At 40.3% G+C, this 27485-nt stretch overlaps 1 long non-coding RNA gene across 1 annotated transcript; it reads right to left on the bottom strand.

The window, feature by feature from the left end:
• Positions 1-429: 429 nt before the first annotated feature.
• LOC138066906 (uncharacterized) lies at positions 430-25469 on the bottom strand. Its single transcript, XR_011140601.1, has 6 exons — positions 25209-25469; positions 21284-21351; positions 18356-18540; positions 11129-11344; positions 7076-7144; positions 430-1934 (listed from the first exon to the last, which is right to left on the bottom strand). It is a non-coding gene; the product is annotated as an uncharacterized lncRNA (long non-coding RNA).
• Between the last annotated feature and the right edge of the window lie 2016 nt (positions 25470-27485).

Genomic DNA, 27485 nt, shown 5'->3' on the forward strand with positions numbered 1-27485 from the left:
AGTTATAGGGAAACGCTGCCAGCCTACTCTATTCCCTTAGGCTACTTCTTTGCATTACATATTAAGGAGCTCTCCCTAGAGCTGGTCAAAGAGCAAAATAATAACCTGATTTGCAACTGGAAGTGCTGAATCTGGCTCACTATGATTCACAGAGTCATAATATTAGTTATTAACAAGTATTCAGCCTACTGCTGGGTATCTGTGAAAATACTCCCAAATTCTCAGAGTTTAAGAAATTTTAGCCTGAATGATATTCATCCAGGAATTTGTGTTGTCATTCTTCCACCTAGAAGTATTATCTCTGATCATCCAGAGACCAGACGCAATTCCTGCCACTTTTTGGTTTTCTGAGCAATCAGAAATGAAGAAAATAAATACAGGTAGAATAAATAGTTTATTTTGAATAAGCTGAAAAGCCATTGTCCACATTCTGCATTGGCTATGCACACCTAATTAATTAATTTACAGGTAGCAGAATTTGTTCGCAAAATATTTCTTGTTAAGGAGAGGATTATATTCCCAGCTCCCAGCAGAGGGGTTGCTAACTCAGTCGTGATTTCTACTGGTCCTGTTCTGCATTGCAACAACTTATGAGGTTGTTTCTCTGGCACAGGAAGTTTTGACTCCATTATAGGGACCTTTCACTTCTTCTGAAGCCAAAGTGCTTCCTTCTCCCACTCAAAACAGGCAAGAAATGAAGAAGGTGAGACAATCATTTGAATACCCCCATTGACAAGAAGCAGTTTTGGGTTTTTTTTTTGCCCCTCGGCTAATTTTTCTTACAGACCAATTAGACCATGTGGCCTGATCTGATAAAAAGCAGGATTAGTTTCAGGACACTATTCACTTTCTACTTAAGAAGAAGATGAAGAACCAAAAATAATTGTTTCTTCCTTTTCAGCAACTAAATTGATCTCATTTCGTCTACACCCTTCACCAAGAATCTGACTTCTCCTGGCTAGCTAGCAAATATAAAATCAAACACCTGCTTACCAGACACAGAACTATGTGTCTGCCATTGCTGATCCATCTGTGGAACATAAACATAACTTTCACCAGCTGCTTCTTTTAGCCTGGGCTGGTAATGGAAGCCATTACAGAGCACATCAACAACATACTTTCCTAATAATAATGGGCCAGAGCATCTCAGGGTGCAAACTGGCATAACCTGACCAAAGGTGATAATGTTGCACTGAATTACACCATCGGAGGACCTCACCCCACAGTTTGTTTGTTTTCTTCCCACTTTTACTCATTTTACCACCCTTATTTCCCTAGTTTCTAGTTTGTTTCTGTTTCTCCATTATATATAATGAGGCAACATGTGGTGGAATAATTCCTGGGCCAGGCCCAAGCAGTAATGGATAATTATTTTGGGTACCATACAGTCTCAATATTAATGATGCTAAGAAAACGTCAGAAGATTCAGAGGTGTGATACCGCAAAGGCTCCATCTGGATTCGGGCCAAATGCCCCATTCGTATAAACACGCTCAGCTCTGTTGACTTCAGTAGACTTATATCTGCTTTTGTTTTTCGTTTTTGGTTGTTTTGCAAATGTTTAGACATTTCACAAAAACATGCCCAGCCGCATCCACACTCACATGAATTGAGTCAAGCTTAAAATCTCATGATGCAAATGACGGATTCCTTTGCGTGCTGCACGAAGGCTAGTGTGTTATGACTATGATTAAATTGCTGCCATAACCCCTTATCTCTCGCTCTACTCCAGGAGGCAGTAGCGAGGCACTGCCTCTGACCAGCAACAACATCTCTCTTCCCTATATCACATCAGTTAGGCAGGTCAGGACTTTGGGGTGACCCAAGAACGTTCATACGATGTCTAGGCAGGTCATTTTCCTTTCAATGTAGAGCACAGAAAGGCTGTGGGACTTTCTGAACCTTCACTTTCCAGAGGAGAGACAAGGAGCAAACCTAGGAGTCAGAAAAGAAATTCCTTTAGTACCTCAGACTCCAAAATGAAATGGACTCACAGACCTTGAGAGAATTCAAATTTGCGGAAGCCCATCCTTTTGAGCTGAGCCCAGAAACGGTAGCAGCCTCTAAGATTTACCCGTTAGAATTTACTTTCCTTTTAGTAATTTTGTACCTCGTGCTGAATGCTGAACAGTGCTTTCCAAGACTTCTGCAACTGCTAAAGTCAACACTCACCTCTAATATATTCCGACTTAAAGTGTGCAACCTTGTTTAAAATGCACTGCTAAAGCATATATTTTCATGTATCGTTATGTCTGAATGCATGATAACCAGGCTGAAAATCAAATTATGTGTGTTAAGGTGAATATTACAATGTGACTACTGCCTGCTGTGCTGCGAATGAATCTTGTAAATACAATCAAATCTCTCTCTTTCTCTCCCTCTCACACAGAGAGAGAGAGACACATGCATGCCCTTGCACAAGAAAAGAGATTCTTCACCTTCTGCCATCGTATTGTCATAGCAGCTCGTGTTTATTGTGAATGACATCTTCAGCTACAACTCAGCATGAGCTCCGGGATGCTGGAGCTGAACATCCTACCAGGAAAATCAGCAGTGACATTAAAGTTGTTTCATGAATAATGAAAAAATAAATATCACACTTACTATAGGTACACAAAATGCTTTGTTTAACTAAAAGTGTTTGTAGAGAAATTCCAGGTCTCTGAGGGTAGATTTTATTAACTGTGGATGGAGAAGTTATTTAGATGGAGCTGTTTTCATTACATTGGCAATTTTCTAAATTATACAAATGAGAGAACATGTGATCAGTGCTGTTGGTAGGATACAGACTTGTCTTTACAAAACGCCAAACTGCCAGAAGATCACAAAACAACAAATTCTCTCTACTTGCAGTCAGCGAGTCTTTCAGCAACTCACGCTCTGAATATGGACAGAGCTTTAAATATGTCTCCCAAGTCCACATTTGTGTAACAACAGTTTTAATCATTTACAGAGGAAAAAGGCTTCAGAGACAGTAATGCAATTACGTAAGTGTATAAGGAGAAAGAGAATTCAGTTGTCTCTATGCCATACAAGGCCAGCTTATTACGGGATCCCAGCAAAGGACGCTCCAAACACGACTGCGCTGGATCCACAGTTTTGCTGGCAGCATCAGCATGTGTTACTGCCAACCGTCAGAGGTCCATAATCACAAATTTCAGGAAGAAAGAAACAAGCCTTGTTTGAATTACGGGGTTACAGTGACCAGAGATTTATATAGCAGTTATTGTAGTGGAAATGCTACATTTTGCCCTATTAAGGACCGAGCAAACAAACTCCTGACATAGCATTAAAGTGTTAGGCAAAAGTGAAATCTCTCAGTGATTTTGGGCATTGTGCAAGTCTGAAACTCGTGAACCTAAAATGCAATGGCTTCTACCAAGACACAAATACACTTGTTTCCAGAAGGAGAAAACAAGTCTTGCTAGTGTCCCTCAAAACAAGTACGAAGAGCTGTTGCTCCCTTTTTTTTTGGAATGTTTCATCCATATTCATAGCAAGAACATTGAGGAAGTGCTCCAAAGTGCTAAGTATGAAAACTAATACTAAACACATTGTCAATATCTTCCTAACTACTGCTTATGAGCAGTATCTCCACTTATCAGCATGCAAATACTTATCCTCAGTACAACTTTCTGAGTAGCAATCACAAATAATCAATTTCATAAATAGTGCAAGTGGTAAGTAGAGGCTTGTTATCAACAATTCAAAAGATCCACCTTCTCTCTCAAAGAGTGTGCGCAGACTTCTTTTTTTAGCTTGTACTGAGGCAGGCAGAATAAAGGTGTCTTTACCATAAACCTAAGGTCTTCCCCTTTTTATATATAGTAGTCTACTTTATGACTCCTTTCTCATGAATTCAAGTTGCCTGCATTTCCCATCATACAAAAATGCAAATGTCCTGTCTAAAAACACCACATGCATTTATTCATATTTGCTTAACAACATTCTCAATGACAATAACAAAAATACTAGTGAAAGGAAATATTCCACTTTACTGGTAATGGTACACAAAACCTCTCCTTCTCTTGGTTCTCTCACCTTTAAACAAGACAGCAAATTAAAACCCTTTTACAACATGTGCCAATGCTTGCAGCAAAAAACAAGAAGGACATAAGCCTAAGGAATGCATCTCTCTATGCTCCTGTTATTGTCAGGTGAGCTTAGGCAGGTGGTTCATAGTTCCTCCTTACTATCCGCAAGGCCACATCACGAATTGAGGGAGGGTCAACGTGTAGATCTGACATGTAAAAAGAGGAATATCATGTATCCCGTGACAGGTCATCAAAAGAGTTAAAAGTAAGCAGAAGTATGAGCAAGTTAAGACTCACACCTTACTGGGGAACAGTCAATTGCAATGCAGGCTGTGCTTCTATCTATTATACAAGAAAGGTAAAAAGTATCCTACTCGGTCACTTAGTTACTTCAACCAGATGGAATCCAAAATGTTCAGAAAATTAAAAATCCATTTATTCCTCCAAAGTTGCATTCCATCTGTTTTCAGACATTTATGGAATCTTTTTGCATAAAGGATATGGCAACCACTGGTGCCTTAGAAATGTTTCTTCCCCATGCAGCTCACAGAAAGGCAGGCTGGATATAGACGGCACTGGGGTAAGCCTTTTTTTTCAGGTGCTCTTATTTCTCCTCAAAATATAGGAAACTCTAACCTTGTTTTAAATAGAGGAATCATAAAACCCAGTGTATTACTGTCTGTAAAAATACAACAGGAACTTTTAGTCTTAAAAAAAAAAATCAGGTTCTTCCCTACTCCTTCCACCTTGAAAATTTCAACTTTCCTGCCAGTCTGTTTCTCATTTTCAACTTGTGGAGACAATAAGAATGATTCAGATGCTATGAAGGAATGCAGCCTGGCATGTAGTGATCTCCACCCTGAAGATAAAAGTGACAAAATTACCCCAGAAGTTATGAGCTTTAGTCTTCATAAATCATTTTTCAAGAAATATTTCATTTCATTCAACTACCCACTGTGCCTAGAACTAACCACGCTCTGGTCCCTTTCCTTCTAATGTTCTCGGCATCTTCAGCCTCACCAGATGGAAGCATATCATCTGGCATGCAGACCAGGCTGAATTTGCTGTGTATGACACAAACATCCACGTTTCCTCTGTTGCTCAGGACTTTCTTTCCTTTGCAGTCAGTGGCTCATATAATAGTTCAGCATCACTGAGCATTATCCTGCTCGGTGCTGAGCTTATTTTATCTCCTGGTGAAGCTGACTCATAAGATAAGTAAGTACAGGCTGTGTCTGTATTGTTAGCTAAGTTATTTTCCCAGTTTTCTCCTGATCATCCATAACTTCATGTTAAATCACTCTCAGTTTCTGGGTCAGAAGGAAACGACTGTACCCCTGTGAGCTGAAAGACATTCGCACATGCACAACTCTGTCCAAGGACTGCTTCTTATAGGACAAAATTGCACCAGTTTGGTGGTCCTACACAGTCCTCCAATCAATATCAACAATCTTCCAACATCAACAGTCTTTTGCACCATAAATACCCTTCATGCACTTACAACAAGGCACAGACTGCTCTGGAGTATGCGATAAACCTAGGATTGTAAAAAAAAAAAAAAAAAAGAAAACCAACCTTCAAACTCAAGCAAACGAACCCAAAATGCTGAAAGAGAAATCACAAGTGGTTGATAATTTATGTCTGTCTTTGAGTTTGGTTTTGAATGTCGGGCCATGTTTTTCACATTTTATTTTGCAACCCCAAGGATCAGAAAAAAAAGAAGGAAATTAAAATTCATACTTAATTACATATCTCCCAAAGCTGACACTTAAAACAAAACCAAACAAAAAACCCAGTGAGAGTACTGCAAGACTCTCACTGAAAACTAGTAGCAGTGACATCCAGCCCTTATGTAACAAGCCCATACCTTTCATCACTCCAGAGCTGAACTTCACAAGGTTTGACTTCAGGCTTGAGGAATGCATGCTAAAAGACCATATTCAGCCAGCAGAAGAACCAGAGCCTAGCTTTTTTTTTTTTTTTTTGGGTCAGCGGTCCCTTTCGGTTGCTGAGAAGGCTAACGCTGGGAAAGTCTGCTGCCCAAGACGGAAACAATGCAAGAGAAACCAGCAGAACCAGAAAAAAAACTAGCGGGTACATGAGGAGCCTGCTTAGAAGGCATCCATCCATGTAAAGGTAGGCCCACATCTCCCTAAATGCCCATCTGCTCTCCAAGGAAATACCCATCTCCCAAGACTTGGAACTAATTAAAGGTTTTTTTGGATGACATGGAGGGACTCAGACCCACACCTTCTTGTCAGCTCAAGCGCCTCTTTAGTTTCACCCATCCCCTAGCTAAGTTTAGAAGAAAAGACCACAGCTGTGGCTACTGACAGAGCAAGGTTGGCAGCTGCAAAACTGAGATGCCACATTTCAGTATATAATTTTCTTTCTGCAGTGTCTCTCCCTAACTTTCCTCTTTAAGAGGCACTTAAAATCCATGTGTCTGATTCAATTATTGTTATTGTAGCTATGGAACAGAATGTGATGCTGATGAGGGCCTACCTGTCTAGTTAGCTTCCCTTTCTGGATGCTTTCTGTCTTTGATTCATCATTGCTTGTGACACATGTATTGTCTAAACTATGTTCAAGAACAAGTCTCTAATACATTCAATGGGCCAAGGTGAAAATGGGAAAAAGAAATATCAGTTGCATGCATAAATTCATGTAGTAACTTTAAACATCTATTTCCTGAGAAACATCTCCTAGAGAAACCACGTTTTTGTTGTAAATTAAGAATAACATTTACATTTCTTTTGCTTCCTTTGATTAAGCGAGCACCAGCACTGCATAAATGCTCTGTCTTTAGGAACTCATTTAGAGATTCTGCGTTCCTTCAGCACTCGGTACATTATCGAATCATATCTGAAGTACTATGAATTCATGCCCCAGAGGGCATGAACCCAAATTTAAAGTCATCATCATTCTGTATATTTTCAACTCAGTTGAAGGTTTTATGATACAGACTGAATGTCTTTTCAGGACAATCCTAAAAATAAGCTAATGCAGTGGGGACTGAACTCATTGGACATGTATACTCACCTTCAGTTGATGTTCTGTCTAGGTCAGTTCTCATGTGATTGGCAAGGGATCATGACAGCTTGTATCTTCCTATGAGAAACATGTGTAGACACCGGTAATTAGAACTGCCACTCAGTCCTTCCTGACAACAGCTAGTGCAGTCGCGCTGCTCCTCTGAACTAGCTACTACCTCTGGAAAATCCTGTTTCCTAGTGTTTTCTTCTCCGTAGGCAAATACCTAATTGGAATACCTGTAATGATTAATTCCTGTAATTTATTATATGAAACAAAAATAGAGGTACCTTCAAGCCTAAAAATATAGCAGTTGATAAATATCTGAGAACTATGACTCCAAAGGTGCTACCTATAATGCAGCTCTCCAGACAGCTTTCCTTGACGGGTTGCTGAATGACTGATACTCACTCAGTTATGGAAATTTTCAGAAGGGTCTAAGCCACTGTTGTTAGGAGCCTAATTCTTAGTCAAAGTTAGTAGCATTGAGTAGTTTTGAAAAAGTTACTGCATTTGAAAATATCAGTGTATTTTTGCTACAGTTTTCTATCCTAAACATCTGGCACCAGCCCAAGTGTGTTGAGCCCCAAAGAGTGAGGAAATCAGGCTGCATGGGAAGGGGCAGGCACAGGTAACTTCTACTTCCTACCCCTTCCCACCATGTCAACACTGAATTCACCGGTGACAGGAATTTCTAAAGCGGCATGCAGAGCCACAGAGCACGCCAGAGTTAGGAGGAATTGCAAGTATTGCAACGCTGAGTTTATTGCCCCAGTAACAACCTAGCCTAAGAAGAGCACAGCACCAAATTCCTCATGGTAAGCATTTTGAGAAAGCAGTGTGCAAATGCTCTTCAAAAACCAACCTACACATGGCAGTGCTATAATTTTAGACAGATAATTACAAGGCTACTCTCATATCTGTGCTTCAGAATGAATCCAGTAGTGTAATCATGCAACAGGTCAGAAATTACTGAGTGAACAGTACCGTTTCCGTTTTAGACTTTTACTACAGCATGATGGTAGTGTAACTGTGCTCAGTTTGGGTAACGCTTCAGCACAGCGCACAGGGAAACAGGTGTGGAGCTCTGTCCTTGTTCACAGAGACTCCTTGCTGAAGTGGGCATCCACCACAAACACAACACACCATTTCTATCACTGTTAAATTATCTCTTCCTGCTCTGGAAGTTCCCACTAAATTCAACACCAAGCAGGTAGACTTCTACTCCATTAACTGTACCCAATTTTCAGAGGGCACAAACGCCAATATGTTAACAATGCCAAGCCAGGTGGCTCATTTATGTTAGCCCATAACCCTTTTTTCAGAGCAGTGGGGGAGAACAGAGTTAAGAGGTAGGTAATCGAAAGTACTCATTGCTAATCTGAAATAAAATACATTTTAGAAATGTTAGAAATAGCTCAAAAAATATTGCAATCACAGGCAACACAGGCTAAAGGTTTAAATTTAAGGAAATCATAACATCTTAAGTGCTGAAGTAAAGTTATGGCAGCCAAGTAATTAGAACGCTGCCCTTTCAGATAGCATGTAATATCATTTTGCTTAGGAGTTCATAGTGTTCATAGTTTACGATTGAGAAACACATTAGCTTTTTCTTATTCCTTTCCTCCACCACCCTTCACCAGTGTGTAATAATCTCTATCCTAGTTTTCCATGTACTAGTAGAACAGGTAGCTTCTGAGAACATCGTTCTGAGTTCAAGATGATTGCAATAATTGAACTTTTAAAAATGTAACTGTTTATCTATTCACAAAAGGTGTTTTGTGGAAATTTCTCTTTTAGAGAAATTTGTGAAGAACCATTCCTTTTCCAAATGGTTCTTGTCTGTCACTCTTTCCAGTGACCACTCTGTGCACCTCCAGCCTTTCCTACGCCCTGTTGACATGGTGAAGAAACTGGAGTATGCACGTACTCAAAACTCCTCTTTGTAGGAATGCAAAAGCATGCACAGGTACTAGTAGTTTAATCCTAATTACATTTGAGTCCATTTCAATTACTGTTTAATTCTAGAAATCTTATTAACATTGAGAAGTCTCTCATTTCCACTGGTATGTTCATGAATATCAGCATGGCTTCTTGTAGGAGAAGGTCAAAACCATCCTGAAGGTCTATAATGGCTTGAAGGGCGCTGCAGCTGATACCTTGGAAACGCTCTTAGTTTATGTAGCGCACACAGGCAACTAGAGAATGATTCTTGTTGAACCTGACTAAAAAGTATGCTTGCAAGATCATAAACTGAAAGGCAACTCGATAAACCATCCTTTGCCAAATAGTGCCACTAATTCCAATGGGATCGGAGGAAAATCCAAAATGATTCTTTTAAAAAACCCCACACACCCTGAAGGCACATTGCTGGCAAGTCCATGAATGTTTACGTTACACACCAAGCAGTTTAAATAATTCCCCCAAACCATTACATTCAAATGGGTGCTCAGGAGAGATCCTCTTTTTCCCTGGCTTGCAAGAATATACTAATATAGGGCCTCTTAGTTTCCACAACAACTGATAGACTCTCTACGGCTAGGAGTAAATTACAGTAGCACTACTTTTAACAACTGTGGAAAAGACTATAAAACTTTCTGCCCCTTATTAACTACTGTGCAACTATTAGGTTTATGGGCAACATTAACTTTGCAGCATAGGAACAAAAACATTGTAAACAGTCTCCAAAACTTTGGGAAGCAATTTTCCCCAAGAGAGGCAAGGGGCCCTTCCATTCCCTGTAAGGTATGGTAAGGGTCATGTGGCACATATGTAAAATTAGATTAAACTCTCCGTTCCTGAGTAATTAAACCTAATTGTAAACCTGGGTAAGCGTTAATTTTAAAACTGAGCTCCCTGTTCAGAGCTCCAAATTCTCTACTGAAAGTCCATGGAAAATGAAAACTGCCTCTTTAAAAGAAATCAGCTTGCAGCTTCCCAGAACGGAGCCCCTGGGCAAGTGGTGCAAAATATGATTTTTATAAACAAATCTGACATAGCAAACTTAATGCAAAACCCTATGCATATAACATCACTTATGTGTGCAACTCATTTAAATCATAGCTGTAGAGAAAAGGAACTAAAACTGGCAAATTAACCTTTGGCACAACAGTGCTCACATACGAGCAACGTTCCGCAGCAGATGATATTATTGTGACTCCCACTAGTATTGTCATAGTGAAGGGTCTGTCAGAATTTTTGTTCTAAACCTCTTCAGTCAGAGTTTATTAATTCAGCCATGAGCATCCGTTCCAGACCTACCTTGGCATGTGCAGTCTTAAGAGCAAGAATTTTTTGAGTGCAACTTCCCTTCCCCCCATCACTGTTTTACTTGCCACAGAATGCAAAAGTAAAATAAAATAAAATGGAAATTTATGAAATACAGCAATCCTCAGCCTTTTGCCAAAAGCTCATTGGATGCCTTGCTTTCCAGCTGTCCTTTATACAGAACAGACTGCTAATTCTTCCTTGAGAGAGATGACCCTTTGCAGCAGTTATGCATAGATATGTTCAGATACGTTTTCAGCCGCGGATTGTGGAGGGGCAGGCAAGCGGCCACAGTTGCATTGCTATACAGCAATATCCACGTCCTCCCCTGCCCCTTCTCAGCTATAGATAAGCTGAAAGACACATTTTCAATAGGTCAGACTTGGAAGTCTTAATTACACTCACAATTTTAAGATTAAAAGGACGCTAGCTCTGAAGCACATAAGACACTTCTGAAAAAAAGGCTTCATGGTATCACATAACATGGAGCAAACAACACCTAGATATCTTAAAATCCAACCACAGAGTGATGAATGAACTACTACAAAAGAGACTTAAAAAGCAAGACAAAATTTAATGCATAAAGCTCTCAGCCTTTTTTCTGGTGAATGAGCCACATTATTGAATGTATTTCTGTAAATTCAACAAAAGCACCATATAAAATGAATCCTCCTTATAAAATCATGACATAGTGTGAGTAGTATTAGTAATGTTCACTCAGGCCTTGGCATATGTTTTGGTCATGTCTATATGCTCTAAAACGTTTTGGCCAGAAGTTTCAGACACAGGACTTACACAACAACCTGGGACCTTCCTTCGTAGGGCTTCTTTGCACATCTTGAAAGTGTGAAAATTGTCTCCTGACTCCTTACATATGAAAGCCTTGAGGCTTACATGTTGCATGATTTCACCTGGAGAACTCACTTAACCTTCAGGGGGACTCTAACTGAAGATACACCCCAGCCTAGATCCAAGGAGAACGTATCTTGACTCTTTGTTCCAGAGAGTGACCTATAAAAGACATTAAGACAAAACTTCAGAGCTAAATAAGTCCACAAAACTGACGTCAAGTGAACTAATGCTGAGATACAATAAGCAGGGCAAGTTTTAGTGTCCCATCGTGTTTTCTTTGCCTGGGCAATAAAAGTGAAGCAAGTGCAGGTATGCTGTTGTGCTGGAGGACTCAATGGTTGAACCCATCATTGGACTAAACGACAAAACTGCTCAATATGGAAAAAGTTACTTTACCAAAATTACACAGCGCCACAGCAAGACACATCTATACTAAAGATTGGTTTGAGCAGTCCTCTCTTTCTCTTCTTTGTGGAAGAATCTTGAGAGCTATCTCTATTTCTTCTTCTACCTGCAGCCCCTTGGGCCAAGCCAGGACCTGGGCAGTGCTAAGTCAAGGACTATGCGTTGCACCTGAGACACACTCTCAGTATTGCTGGGTTAAGGGTGTGACACCTGCTCTACCATTACCTCCCCTGATGAACCCGGGGCAAATCAGGACAGCAGGATCAGTCATGCAGGCTGTACCTAGCATGTGGCCAAAGATCAGTGCACGTGAAGCAGAAGGAAAAAAAAGGAGAGATTTTCAGTACCAGCAATAAGCTGGGAAGAAACTTAATCCTCAAAGGTCAGATGTACATCTAAAAGGCCCGGGCCCTGTCTTTGTATCAGAATGTGACAACATTAGCCCTAATGACTTAATAGTTTTGCCCTTGACTTGTGTCAACAGGACCCTGTCTTCTTACACCGTAAATTAGTTGCTTCCAGCCTACCCCAGATTCCTAGGTGGTAAGAAAATAGAGGCAGGGCTAGCAAGATTAGAAATGTAACTCAGCATCTAAACAGTGCTGCTTAGCAGCACTTAGTGGTCTCTTAATCCATGTGTATGCGTGTGTGGAGGAAGGCTGGGCAGGGAGGGGGGAAGGAGCTGCCATGTTTGGCATTCGGGAGCTGAAATCACACAGAAGGTATCTCCTTTGTGCACTGTCACATGGTGTCCTCAAAGGTCGCTGTCTGCTGCAGATATCAAGGGATAACGAGTGAGGGTCAGGCGTCATGATGGCAGGTACTCGGTAACAGAAGAGGCATTCTTATGCTCCCTCGCTCCCGTCGGAGAAGTTTGCATCCTTGACAAGCTTCAGTCACATCTACACAGACACCGTTTCCAAGCTGCCGGGTGACCGAGGTGCTGTAGGTTGCATTAGCGCCGCCTCTCCCCACATAAAACAAGGAAAACCAGGAGTTTCTGAAAGAGTTACAGTGCCCAGGCAAGTGTCTCATTCTGTTTAAATCCAGAAATTCCCTATTTTCTTATTTAACTGGAATGCTTTGCTTCACATCTGTCCTGAAAACCTGTCTCCTGTCAGCTAGACAAAGGGTTAGTTTTCACTGTAAATACAGAAGGGAGAGACATGCTTATACGGTTATGTAAGTCTTTAAGGAGTTTTACAGGCAAGTAAGATGCAGCTCCAGACACTAGACCTTTTAAATCATTTAAAGCTGACATAAGCTGATCCTATGCACAGTTTATAACCATGTTTTTACTTTTCAGCCCTGACAATTACAAATTGTTTGTATTAGATCCACAAGTATTCCTATTTAGCAGCATTGTCAGGGTCCATTCACCCCAGTCTCACAACAGCACGCTAGCTCTTTGCTTTACCAGCCTCCATCCATAGCCTTCATCCAACTGTTACCAGGAGAGATCTGCAACAGGCAAAAAAAAAAAAAACTGCAAGCTGTGGTAGCTGCAATTCCCCATGTTTCAATGTGGTTTTCAGACCATCTCAGCTCAACAGGAAGAAGCCTGGCATCCTCGACGCATGTTGCACTAGTAACCTTTGAAGATGTTCAAAAGAAAAGAAAAAAAAAGGTCTTAGCCATTTTGCATGAAGTTGAATGAAAAGTCTTGGGGCCTAACTTGACTGGAACTGCTTTAAGTACTTCTCCACTACAGCAGCGGTGCGTCATATGAAAAGCTCTATTTGGCATCTATCCACAGTTATAAATAAAAAACATATTTATCTTTGGTCATGCATATAATTTAAAAGTCGGACAGAAGAAACCTTGTTTCTCCTTTTAAATCTGTAGCAAGCCCAAGATAAATTCTTATAAATTATTTCTTTTAAAAGGAGGAAAAGAAAAAAACAATAACAAAATAGTTTGGCTATTTGGAAATCTGGAAAACAGATTATTTCTTTGGATGGAACAAAGTGTGTGCATGTGTCATCATGACTTTAAACAGTTCCTCGGTTTCCCATGGAAATACTTAATTGAAGTTAATAAGATGTGGAGTTATCAGTGGTTTGCTGTGATAGATTTCATATGGTCCTTCCAAGACATTTTTCTCCTCTGAAACTTACTGACCTAAGATTGTGTTAATCGGTGATCTGAGCAGCAACCATCACACACGATAAATTTGAGTGAAACCCTACTCAGAAACACAAAGGGGACAGGAGTTTGGGCAAACCCTCTATAACTCAACCTCAGTAACACAATGATTTAAGCTTCCGATTTGTAGCATGTATGACAATCCTCCATGGAAACCTTCAGACAAAAGACTCATTTGCCTCTTGACACTTGCAACATTGTTCAGAAGTCCTTTAAGCATCATATAAGTAGGAAAGAAACTATTGACAGCAGAATACAGAGCTTCCCTCAAATTTTGCGCTTCATAAGGTGATCATACAAGCTCACGTTTACAACACTTCAGAGGGCCAGGTCCACCTGCCTTCTATCAGGCACCTGAGTCACAACGGTACAAGCTAAAAAATTCTTGACTACTCAGACCAATAAGAAGAAAAATTGCCCCCCTTTTACACCCCAGCTTAGGAAACAAAACCCTTGTATTTGAGATGGATGTGTAGTGTCCATAGGACCTTATCAACAGTGATCATGTATCTACACAGCCTGTTGGATAGCCAGTAAAGCCTTCCATATGTGCTGAAACACGTTTTTTGGCATCTGCAAAGTGTAGGTGCTTCATAAGCATCTGTATATACACTTTTCTGATAATATCTCAAAATAAGTTTGGCTTGAGCCAATGTATCTGTGGCACTGTACACGATTAAACTATTCTAAAGTTTACGTAGGAGCAAAGGTTTTTTTCTAGACTGATAACAGCACAGTTTCTAAAAGACTTGAGTAGGTACAATCTGCTTAACTTTGGCACCCTTTTCATATCTATATTTTAGGTAATTAGTGAAGCTGTCTTCCTAAAATTGGCCAAAATTAAGCAGCTTATCATTACTGTCCTTCAGGATAAGAAATTCATAGAGACCTTTTTTTGGCATAACCACCTTTTGCCTTCAGCATTTTTTTTTTCTTGAAAACTTACTCCCTGCTTCTGCATCCACTGCATACGTTTCTTTTAAAGTTAATATTCCTCTCAAATATACCATCCCCACTGGTAAAGTCAAGTACCTGTGTATGGGTTGCAGGGTCAAGGTCAGTGTAGCGCCTATCAGTAATTAAGTCAGTCAGCAGCAAGCATAGTGCACTCATTAACCTATAAGCAACCTTGGTATTTAACTTACACTGACCAATATTATACTCAGGATTAAAGAAAAAAGGCATGCAAATATCATGATATATGAAATGTAAGTGATACAACAAAGGCCACAAGGCAACACTGCATTTGGAAATATTTAAAGCCAACACAAAGAGCGAATCATAAGATGAAAAAACTCTAGCAGTTGCTTCTGCACAGGAAAAATCTGGGGAAACCTACACTCAGAACCTACACTCGTTCACTTTAGGCAGTGAACAAGGTGAATGGGAGCCCCGTGTTCACTCTCTAGCCAGCAAAGAGTGAAAGTCACCTCCAGAAGGCAATTCCCATCGTAGACATTTACACTCTGTGACACCTCTGCCTCCTCATCAACCGCATCGCGAAGGCAGGGCAACCGTGCTCCTAATTCAGTCATCTCGTGTAGGCAGCAAGAAGGGAATCCAGGTTGAACTTCCTGGCATACTTCTGTTATCAAACTGCTTCCTTGTAAGACAGTCTGTAACTTTATGTATGTTCCTTAAAATGCAAAACTGTGCAAGATTTACAAGGTTAGCAACGTAAGCTGCTGTAAATGGTATGCAAACTCAGATGCTGCGGGATTCTTTACCAGTTAAAGTTTTCATACATCCCAGCATATGGATGAACTGAGCACAGGAGAAGCAAGCCTGACTGTAATTACATTAAGCACTTTGGCAATAAGGAAAAGTTTGTACTAGTACACAGATGGCTTTATGCTACAATGCTATAAATGTGCCAAGTTTCATAGCTTTACCACATGACGCAGGGAAAGGGCCTGATCCAAAGTCTGTACAAACCTCCTGCAAAGCTCCCACTGATGTCAGCGCATTTGAATTAGGCTCATGATGTGTTCACTAGATACACCTGGCCAAATGAGTAGCCTTTGGTAGTAGAATTCAATTATTTTTTAGCCTAGTGGAGAGGCTTTATGCTTTGGTGACTCTGTCTTTCTTTAAAGAAGAAACAAAAAAGTCCAATTTGGGCTGAATAAAAAGAATTTGACTAGTCACTGTAGCTCTCATCTAAGCTGTGAGCTTAAACTTTGCAGACCTTCTGGAAACTACCTGGGGGAAAAATATTACATTCTTATCCTTATGAGGCCTCCTGAGTCTTTTTGATGTTTTTGATTCAAGCCCTCTCTTCTGTGACCCTCCCACCTCTAGTACTTCATGAAGGTAAGAGATTTTTAAGCTTACTTTAAAAGTCCTTAATTTAGAAAAACAAACAAAAATTCCATCAACCCATTCCCCAGTGTCTCACCATAATTTATTTTAGAGTAATAAATTTCCACCCTGACAGCTCCCTGATGATGCATTACAATAATACATCACAATGACAATACTTGTGATATATTATGGATATATTTTCTAAAAGGGGTATCACCTACACATTCCATCGTCACAGCACAGTAGAAGATTGTTTGGGAAAAGGGGGAGAAGGGGAGGTAAAGGATGTTCCTTACCCAGAAGGCAAAATCTCACAAGAGAATGTGGAGTTAAGTTGATTGCCCTTGTTAAAATACCAAAGAGAGAAAAAGAAATAAAAGATGCCTCTTGCAGACCAGCAACTTCTATCATATCAAGATAGGATTGCCTGTTTGTTTCTAAAAGACAGATACTCAGGCTGGAATATAAAACAGGAATTTTTAAATATACTTGTATCAGTCATGCTAATATGGGAGAAAAAGATAAACAAAAAAAAATCAAGTGAGATTTCAATAAGGTTGAAAGACTATGATAATGAGAGGTGTGATATTTAAAAGGGTAGCTAAGAAGGTCTGCAAACAGAAATAACTGGCAGTCTCAGTGAAAACAACCTGCTGAGAGTTATGAACACTGGAAAAGAGAAAGAGTCACCAATGACTGATACAAGCTCACATCTTTTCAGTGCCTGAGTACAGACAAGGTGATGACAGGGCTTTTCAGTAGGAAATAAAGTTAATTTCTGACATGGATATTTGGTCTTCCATAACACCACTGCACATAAAACCAGATTACAGGTTAGTATTTACTGTGCTGGGCTCTGCAGAAACACAAAAAAGACAACCTCAACCTCAACAAATATAAACTCGATTTCCAAGATTTAGAATGCAAAATTGGCCCTCAGCTTTGAAGAGCCTTTTGCCCGGGAAGAACGAAGTAACTTTGCTCTGAAGGCTTCCCTCAAGCATGAGAATGTGTGGGCTGAACAGAACTAGACTCGACAGAAACCTTTGACAGAAACTGGTCCAAACTGACCTTCCTGAGGCATTTGGCTTGCACACAAGTAACTCTGACAACAACCGCAGTGTCCCCATAGATATCTCAAGGACAGTCAGCACTATTTTCAACCTACTGAAACACAGTCTCTTTGCCCTCTGCCAGGGTAGTGAATTCTTAGTATTCAGCTTAGGTGCGTTTCTCTGGGTTCTTTGGAGGGCCCTGAAGAAAGTCAACAAATATCTGTGTCCTGTATTTTTTCTCATTAGGGCCCTTCTTATCAGGTTATCTAGGGAGGGAAAGGCATACATTTCCTACTTCTTTACATCTGAAATTAGCCTTATAAGGAGCTTTGTAAAACCCTTCAAGACATCAAAAGGTTTTATAGTGGAAATAGTCTTTTAATAGAAATAACTGAAACCATTTCATGGACTTGGCCCTTTTAGAAATGGCAGGTGATGACTGTTGGGGTGAAATCTCTGGGAGACATTACAGTTAGGTTTGCATTTCAGGTCTGCATCCTGAATCTCGGACTGGAATCATCTTGGGTACTTTTATCTTGCTAGATGTAATATCCCTTCTGGATCTTCAAAACAAGAAAGAGGAATGAGTATCACCCACAGAACCTGTTTCTCCAAAGGAAAAAGTGGAACAATGGGATTCTGGCTTTTTAGGGGTTCTGAGTGTGAGCTGCTGTTTTGGAGGAAAAAAAACGAGTTTTGTAAAATGTTTAAGGTGGATTCCCTTTAACACCAAACTGCCTTTGATTACCCACGGTCCACAGAAATCTGAAGCCCCTCTGGACCGCACCATGCAGATTCCTGAGGTCTTGGCAGAACTGTCCGAGAATAAACACCACCCGTGAGCTCTCTTCTCTTACACACTTATCTGCAGGTGCTCAGTGTGCCACTGCAGTTGAGTCTGCTGATAATTTTTCTGTCATGGCAAATATTCATCTGTGCGTCTGCACACTTCACAGGACTAATGAGAAGAGGAGGACACGAAGCACTGTCTGTCTCCGTCTGGTTTTGCTAATGCTGCACCAGAGGGGTAGTTCTGACACTTCTTTTCTGAAACAACTTGGGGGACTGAGGTATTCATTTGTTAGCTGCATAATTAGTAAAAATTTCCTGTGAGACAAAGATGGTGTGACTAAGATTCACATCAAATGATTAGAATATTAAAATATGAGTGAAATCAAAAGATATATGTAACTGCATGTGTACTGCAGTGTGCGGTCATCCCAGTTGACAAGAAAGTTGGGTTTGAGCCTGTGGCACTAACCTTAGCTCCAGTGCTCTCTGTGAAGGGAGGTCTTGGACTTTGCCGTTGCAATGTTGGTAGAAACACGTGAGGGAGGAGTCTTAAAATTCTGCTGGGGATTGGCAGATCTCTCTCCGTCTCGAGACTGCTGAAGACGGAGTCATCACGGGTGTAAGCAACACTGTGACAAAAGTGTTGATATTACTCTGGCGGATACACAAAAACAAGCAACGATGGCAATGCAATGGAGTACAATAAACATATTCTCTGAATGTGAATGGAGTGTTTCTAAAAGGTGCTTATTGATCTCTCAGTCTTCAACCTGCAAAACACATCTAAGCTATAATGAATATAGGGAGACGCTACGCAATAGCCATGGTGCCTTGCTAGCAAGCCTATCTCTTGAAGGTCCATTACAGGCAAAAAGAAAAAGGTTCTAATGGAAATTAGCTGATATAATTAACCCTACCAATTCCACTGTCACTTTTCTATGACCACTTGCAAGAGCCTATTGTAATGTTATTTTTGCCGGGCAATTTAGCTCTTGCAGGGAAACAACTAGCTTATTTTGTACAGGATACTGCTGGCCATCAGTTTCTCGATACTGCTGCTCTGAGTCAAACAAACTGCATTACCCAGTCTCATCTGTGCTAAATTTCTTGGACAGGCTAAATGTCCTCTCACTTCCAAAAAAAAGACCTGTGTCCTCAGAAGCACCAAGGGAAATGTCTGTTAACTGACTGGCAGTGAGGCCAAGTATATCTGTAGGAATTACAAAAAATAGCTCCGTTTACTGATGTTACAGCAGGGATGGCACCCCAGTCCTTGTCAGCAATGCAAGAATGCTATTTTCTGTGCTAGCCCAGCCTACGCTGCTGCCTTACCCTAGGGCGAGCTGGTAAAGGAATAGCACAAAAGCTTTTCAAAGATTCTCCCTGTAAACAATGTCTCTGCTCTTTTCATCAAACATAGCTCTGGATAAGATGTAATTTTAGTTGATATTAGAGTCTGAAGTGTTCTTCCTGTCTACACTTGTTCCAGGCATCGAATATTGGTAGCAGGGCTGTTTATTCTTTCACACTCTTCTGTCTGATGTTATTCACAATTCAAGAAGTAACTGTCAGACTTGTATTGCCTTTTCATGCTGGAATATAGTAACTTTTAGGTTCACTTTTAAACCCAGTGATATGGACATCTGCTAAAAAACCTGAAACAGGGCATCTTTATTACTTAAGCTAGCTGACTCAAATTATTTCATTAAAATGGTCTTTGTTATTTTTCCTTATATGTCAGGTGAGAAGCACATACAGACATACATCCCTGTTAAGCACCATACAATTCATAGATGTGTCTTACGAAAAAAACTGCTCAGCTAAAGTTCACGTAAAACAAAAGCGAAATTACCCCAAAGGAATCTGTGTTTCAAGACAATTTTCTCGCTGAGTTTCAAATATTAAAACTCTCCTAGTTGTTACATAGAGAGTGATGAGAACATGCATGCAATTTTAATTTCCACTGGGATCATGCCTGGTGTGAGACAACCATGTTGTTAAACACTAAAAGAACGTTACAGTGTCTGTGAGAGATGTTAAGGGGAACGACGTACTGAAATAAAAACATTTTTAACCCAGATTGGCTACTTGTTATGCTTTTGCTGAAACTGCTTGAATTAGGCGGGAATTTATGCAAGGTTTTTCCAAGACACTTGAGCTCAACTTAGTTTAACGGATTTATCTATTAGCTTATCTATCCTGTAGTCAGTGAAAGGTAGCTACATTAGCCAACAAGATTCTATGCAAGTCCCATGGAAGTTTATCAAAAGCGACATAATGTTCACATGTTTACCCTACCACTGGTATCAAAGCAGAATTATATTTTGAAATTAGAGCTGACAGTCACATTCGGTGCAGCCACTTGTTAGTGGAAGAGTCAAATATTTGCAACGCCTGTACTCACTCCTTTCTCCTCTGAGGTCTGCTGCGATGTCAGGTGCTCTTGACAGGTATTTGTAGGGGAGGTGAAAAAAGGGGAATGGCAAAAAGGAACGTTTGAAAACACACTGCAGTCTGAAAATTGACTAGGTCATAATCCCTAGCTCAGAATTAGACACTGAGAAACACTTATATCAAGTATGAAGAAGTTCTGGTTGAGAAAGAATTTAAAGGGCTTACTGAACAACTCTGTTTTTAGTAGGCTAAAAATGTCAATAATGGCTATGAAAGTACGCTAAAAAAAGAAACATTGCATTATTTTACTTTTTTTTTAATTATTTTGTTTGTCAGATCTGTAACTTTTCCTGAAATGCTTCACCTTAAAGAAGGAAATAGTACTTATGAAAAAAATTTCTTACTTGAAAAAAGTTTCAGTTTTGTATTTGATGATAAATCTGATAATACTGATGAAATTTACAGAAAACATTGAAAATAATGTATGTTTTTGTTCCTGCACTCCTTTAAATGTAGCCAGGCAAAAAGAGATGGGAACTCTCTTCTTTAAGCTCACTTCCCTGCTCTGACAAGGGTCCATCTTCAACAACTTACAGGAAGCTATGGAGTGCCTTTATACTTTTTATTAGTAGTAGCATTCAATAAATACACTTAGGACGAGGATGGCACAGGAGAACTACTAAGTTTCATCTCATCCTAGTTTCAGACCATTTTCACCAAGGAAACTGCTCTCTAGGAAATGGGGTATCTAGCCAATATTTAGGAAGAAATCAAAGATTTCCAAAACCTCCTATATTTGATTGTCTTGATGCTGAATTTTCGAAGGAAGATGTTCTGGAGGGATTTAGTCGTTTAGAAGGAAGCTTGTTTGATTTGTGTTGTTTCCTGTTTAATTGCAAGCTTCTTCATGGAATGCTTAAAACGTAGGCGAGCAAATCACATTTGTGGATCTTGGCCTAACATTTATCTGAGGATGAGGAATGGATAATAAGAGGAATTTTACCATGTATTCCATGACAGGCAGCTGCATAGCTGGGAGGACCTCTGAGAGTGACAGGGAGTTTATGTATCCTGGAGATTCGGACCAAAACAAAGAGAAATAGTAAAGAAAGGAAAAAAAAATTAAGCAGCAGTATCAGCAGTTACTATAGCAGAGCTATAGGTTATTTCATTTTTTTTGGACTTGATTTAGAAAGAAAAATAATAAGCACATTTTTTGTTTTATTATATTTGGAAGGTAGTATATTTAAGCAGAATAGGCAGAGGGGGTGATATGAGTGACTATCTAATGACAGTATTAATTAAGGAGAATTTCAAGGCCAGCCAAGAGTGAGGGAGACATGCTCTCTGCTCCTCCCGCTATTAACAAAGTGGTGCCTCTTCCATTTCTTGTCATCTCCAAAGGCAAACTGGGACAAAACAGAAAAAAAGAAGACAAAACAATGCCAAAATCAGGATCTAGGCAACAGCTAAACTGTCCCAAAGCCAAGTCAGTATCAGCTGAAGAAGGCAGTGCACCTTCTTGCTTTCTTCTGGGCTCTAATTAGAGCCATCTGCAGGGTGTTGGTCCACTTAGATGTTGACACAAAAAATCCTTACCTTTCCAATCACGCTTTGTAAGTGACAAATAGATTTCTCCAAATTAGTTTACAGGATGCGTGCCCATGCAGTAGAGAGCACACAAACCAGTTTCTGCAGTTTGTGCCTTGATAGCCTCCATCTGGGTTTCTGTAGGAATGTCCTGTGATTTGGTAGCTTTGTCCCCATTTCTAAGGTTTCTCCAAAGTCAGTGCCAAGCTCTCAAGAACTTTTGGAAATGAGACATGCAAGTTTATTTAGGGACTCCAGAAACTCTGCCAGTTCCAAAAGCAGAGCTCAGACCTGTGTGGGGCATTATTATGTACCACAAAACCCCTTCTTCCAGCAAGTAAGTTGCTATGGCCTGGGCTACAGCTTGCTAAAGGGGTAGGTAGCAAATGTCAACATTTGGCTCATGTCTGCTAAGCAAGGAACAAGAGGCTTTACAACCTGCAGGGGCAGAGAGCCTCTTTCTCCACTGTAATCAGAAATTCAGTGCTGCTTACCTCCTGATTCTTCAACTGCCTTTACTACACTTGAAGCATTAAAAAATTACATTCTCAAAAAAAAAAAAGTACTCAGGAATTTAACATGTGTAGGACAGTTTTGTATGTGCAAGGACAGCAGTGAGTTATAGAATGAACTTAATATAAATTGAGGGAAGAACATCAGAAATAGAACAGTTTGCAGCTTATGGCATCACACTGCAGCGGTCAAAAATGTAAACCACAGGAACATAACTTGAAATTTGAGTAGAAATGCTTATCTGAACAAACAAATCCTTGACAACTTCTGCAGAATGAGGGGGTTTGCAGGAATCATGGTGGCACAAGGAGGAAGGGAAGAAAAGGCAATGCCTGAAACGGTGAGTACAACTTGGGAAAAATCAGGTCCGTTACCATCTCTTCCATGGATTGTCTATGTAAACAGTGGGCAGTTTTGAACTTGGGTCACTCCAAGCCCGTCACGTTGTACCTTCTATAGTTTCACAACCAGAGAAGTGTAATGCGTGCTAGGATCTGGCTTCCCTGATCAGCAGTGTCTCGCTGAGCGCTCCTGCTACCTCACAGCCTTTGCATCTACCTGTTCTTCTGTGTTGTAACAACTGTAAGCTCCCGAGGGCTGGAGCTGACAAAAAAACAAGGGCATCCCTTTATACAAGGCTAGAGTAAAGCAGAAATGCACTAGGTAACTACCCATAGACATCCACCGGGCCAACTCTTCCCTATTTTACTTACAAATGTAGGTTAAGCAGAAAGAATGGTAAAACTCCCACTGACTTCAACAAAGCCAGCACTTCTCTAACCTCATTGAAATTATTTGTCAGGGCAAAAAGGTTTGGCCCAGTCTCTCTGCCCCACTTCACCTTTTCCAAATCCATTTCCATTTCTCCCCTGAAGAGATTTCTGACCACAGCTGTTTCATCATTAGACAAATTGCTACTTTAGGCTAGAGAGATTTTCATTCTATGTGTTCATTTATTTAATGTGTGTACCCCTATGAACTAACATCTTCTTTGCATTTAATAGGCAGTAGCGGGGCGTGCTAAAGCAAGGCTATGTTCTGCTGAAACTGCAAGATGAAACGCAAGAGCACTCCTAACTTCAGGGAGTTTTGTGGAGAGAAAATAGGAAGTGAAACAACTTTAAAAAATGCACACTTTTGTAATGCATTAAAGCCTTCATTGCTTTTGCCAAAACTTCACTTTTAAGGAGAACCAGCTGTGGATTTGATTTCTATGTTTCTCAGCCATAAGTCAACAGAGGATTCAATTTTAAAGCACAAGACCTATAACATACAGTGTGAATCATTTCTTGTCTGCATATAAGATAGCATAGATAGATAACATGCTTAGTGAAAGCTTTATCACCAAGGAAACAACATTCATAAGCATTGAATCCAGCACCTTAACATTTACAACTCACTTTAAAAAAATGCCAGCTGTAAATAAGTCCATACCCATAACGAGAAATATGCGGTATCTATCACTTGCGCCTATTGCAAGAATTACTCACCGCCTACAAGTGGCAATGGGCAAAGTCAATTTGCAAAAGTTCAGAGCTTCTGGAGATTTGGAAGTTTGATCTACCAAAAGTTAATTGTTTCAGAGAGATAATAATTTTTTGGTAATTATGTCCAGCCAATCCATAAGTAACCCCTCACAGAATAGGTTTTATCTAGTGCCACTTGCTATTTCCTAAAGGTCATGGAATCTCTTTCCCTCACCTCTAACAGCTCACCTTTCCTGGGTGCACTATGGGGAAGCATAATTCCAGCAGAGTGGAAATTCAGTCAGCAAATGAGGCATCGACATAAATATTCATGGGGGGAAAAAAACTTTTGAAAAAATGTTGAGAAAAGAGAGTAGGTAAATCACAGTGTCCTCAAGAGACCACTAAGATATGCACTGATAATTTACACGGATTTCCTTAAAATTTTTTCTGTAATTTAAGAAGTGTTATCACACCTACCAACTTATCACCTTCACATCAGCACTTGGACACCTCTTGAGCAGTGGGCACTTGATCGAGGACAGACCAGTTCCCCAGATGGTATGCTGTACTCATTTGTCATACCCCTGATTTACAACCTGGGAATTAGTCAGGGTAATTATTCTGCATATTACTCAGGGAAGTGCTTATACCCCAGTCAATATACAAGAGTTGCTCAGTTTTTAAAATATGAACTTGACTTCCTATCTAGGATTAGCTTTCCCTTCCCCATTTTGCAAACCAAGGACCTGATGTGAAGGCTGTCCATGCGATAAGCACATGGTTTCACAGGGACCATCTGCATGTGTAAGGTTAAGTTTCTGCATAAGCGCTTGAGGACATGCTGGGCATTATCTCAGGATAGAGTCCCAGTGGAGTTAAACACAGCTTAATATGATAATAATTCAATTTCAAGAGAAAAATCTGCAGGAAGAATTTTGAAAATGCTTGATTGTGACTTGCTCTGCTTGCAGCTGAGGTCACTGATAATGCTTTTACTGACCTTGGTGAGAAAAGAGGGAAACTGATGCTGCATGCCTTTGAAAAGCCAGCTCTGAAAACACACAAGACACTTTGTGCATTTGACTCCTTCTAGTTAGTCCCATTCACACCTGAAAGATACCCATTCACAAAGACCTTTGTTTAACTGAGCATCCTCTGAACTCAGTTCTTATCCGGCCCATGTCTGGCTCCAAAAGGCTAGATAGGTACAACTAAATGGAGCCACTTGCCAACTCAGGACTCAAATCACAAGCAGTCATAATAAAATCCAGTGCCAACAATAGTCTGACACATAAAATGCCAGACTCCAGCATCCAAATTTGACCATTCTCTGAAGAATAATATAGAAAGGATTACTTTAAAGCCGTTGACCATGAAGAAAAAGAACACCCACTGGTGGGTAATGACGCAATCTTGAACTTTCACACCACGTCTCGGTAAATATTACTGCACTGTAATTGAGTTCAGCAGGTTCCACGAGCATGCCCATGCTTTCTTTTCCATTTCTGGATGATTTCCATCGGTGTTACGCAAAGGACACTACTCTGTGCTGTGAAGTGGTCCACGCGAACCTGAAGCACATTCTTCTGAACTGTTTATTTCACACTTCTTTGTAGCTTTTCAGCTCTCACATCCTCCCTAATAAGGACAGTGACCACAGGGCTATAAACATACTTATCTTTTGTTAGCACAAAATGAGGAGAAATGTCAAGGTTTCCTCCTCCTTTTCCTTTTTCTTTTTTTTATAAAGAGCCTTTTCTTCAACCCTGATGCCATAAAAGAAGGTGATGTCATAATTTATGATCTTAAACTGGTTACTAAAATGTCATTACACAAGTGATGTTTTAATTGATGATGTTAAACTGGTTAGCAGGAAAGTGTCAAGTGTCACTTTCATGACATAAACTGCCAGTTATGATTATATAATATCAATTATTCTTTGGAAAACTACATTAGATCAGTTAGTTCTGAACCAATGTAGTTAGGGCAGGTTCATATTTTTTTAAAAGCTGTTCATCCAGTTCTCATTATTAGGAGTAAAATATACTTTGGATGCAGTTTAGACTTTTATAACTTTCCCCTTGAAATATAATACCTATCTTTCTCATGTGCCTTTCAGCTGCCATCAGATCAACAGCGAGCTAAAAAGAAAGCAGTGAGATGAATTTTTATAGACTTAACTGAGCTGGCTTTGTTCTAAAATCTTACAGAAACCAAACTTCTGAGTTGAAGGTAGGCAGTAATAACAAAACATAATTTTAATAGTAGGTTAAATATAGAACACTAAGATTTGCTGACAGGATGTTGGTCACTCTGAACTCTGCTTTGTCACTGAATCTCTTAAATCTTTAGTGTCTAACTGCTTTCCAAATTCCACTAAATCTTATTCAGGCAGAGAACCAAAAGAGCATATTAGTATTAGAAATGCATGTAGCCAGATCTAGAAAAACTTAATTCCTCCTAGGGATAGTTGCAAGTAAAAGCAGCATGCTCAGCTCGTGTACACTCCTCGGGTCCAGTTGGGCTAGGCTGATCTACCACTGAGGCTGATCTGATCTAGTGAACTCACGTTTCCTTAGAGCAAAACTGCCTTTCCCTCCTCGCTTTCTATGATGCATCCCCGGCTAGCTAACAAAGAGAGATGCCCTGATAACAAGCTAGATGCAATGTAGGAGGATGAAATTTTTCTGGGGATATCCCAGCCGAAATCTTATCTATTTCATATGAGAACGGGTACATTTTCACTAATGTGGAGGCAAGTAACAGGGCAGGTCTTACCTCTTGAGCAAGACTGCTGGGGGACTACAATTTGTTTGCGTTTAAATAACAGGATAGTTCCAACAGATCAGCGCTGGGACCTGTTGTAAACACAAGAGAAAATTACAACAGAGGGATAAATGCTGTACAAGGTTATAGCAAAGTGCATTCGCATGAGCAGCTGGTAGCAGGTCCAAAACTGGACTTTCTCGCTCAAGGGCTGATTGGTGAGCTCAGGCACAACCAAGGGCAGAGTCCTTTCCTGGAGAAAAAAAAAAAAGCATTTGACCCCAACAATAACAGGATAAGCCTTGCAGTTTGATTCAGCCACATATTATCATATTCATAAAAGTCACGAGAAGCAGAGCTTGCTGCTTGAGATGTTATTTGTTTCAGATCAGCCAGTTGGCTGTGTTGGGAAGTTCAGCTGATAAAACGGGCCACGCTATTACTTTCCCGCACTACTCTTGCTCACACGAGTGTCACTTTAGTTTGAATGCTGGCTGTAGAGGTATCTAACGGGCTTCCTGAAAGAGTCACTCTTCACTCCCACATGTTAGTTTAGAGGAGGATTTCTTCATACTCTTCATAAATAGGAGATGCTTTCCTCTCCCTCCTAATAGGTCAGTAGTATGTCCTTCAGCACTCTCCAGCAGCCAGCTTCCCCCCTGCATTTCATCCCCCTTCTCCTCCCTGCCATGTTTCTCCTGTAAGTCCCCCCCCCCCCCCCCCCCGCAAAATCAGAGGCTGTGGGCTGTGAGCTGACGGTGAGATGAGGTGGCTTTGCTGTGGTTTGAAAGACGCATACGGCCCTTACGCTGCCTTCCGGGCAAAAGGTCAGGGAAGAGCCAAGCTGGCCTTGAGCAAAGGTATGGA

The sequence above is a fragment of the Struthio camelus genome, chromosome 3, assembly GCF_040807025.1.
Source record: "Struthio camelus isolate bStrCam1 chromosome 3, bStrCam1.hap1, whole genome shotgun sequence".
Classification (NCBI taxonomy): Eukaryota; Metazoa; Chordata; class Aves; order Struthioniformes; family Struthionidae; genus Struthio; species Struthio camelus.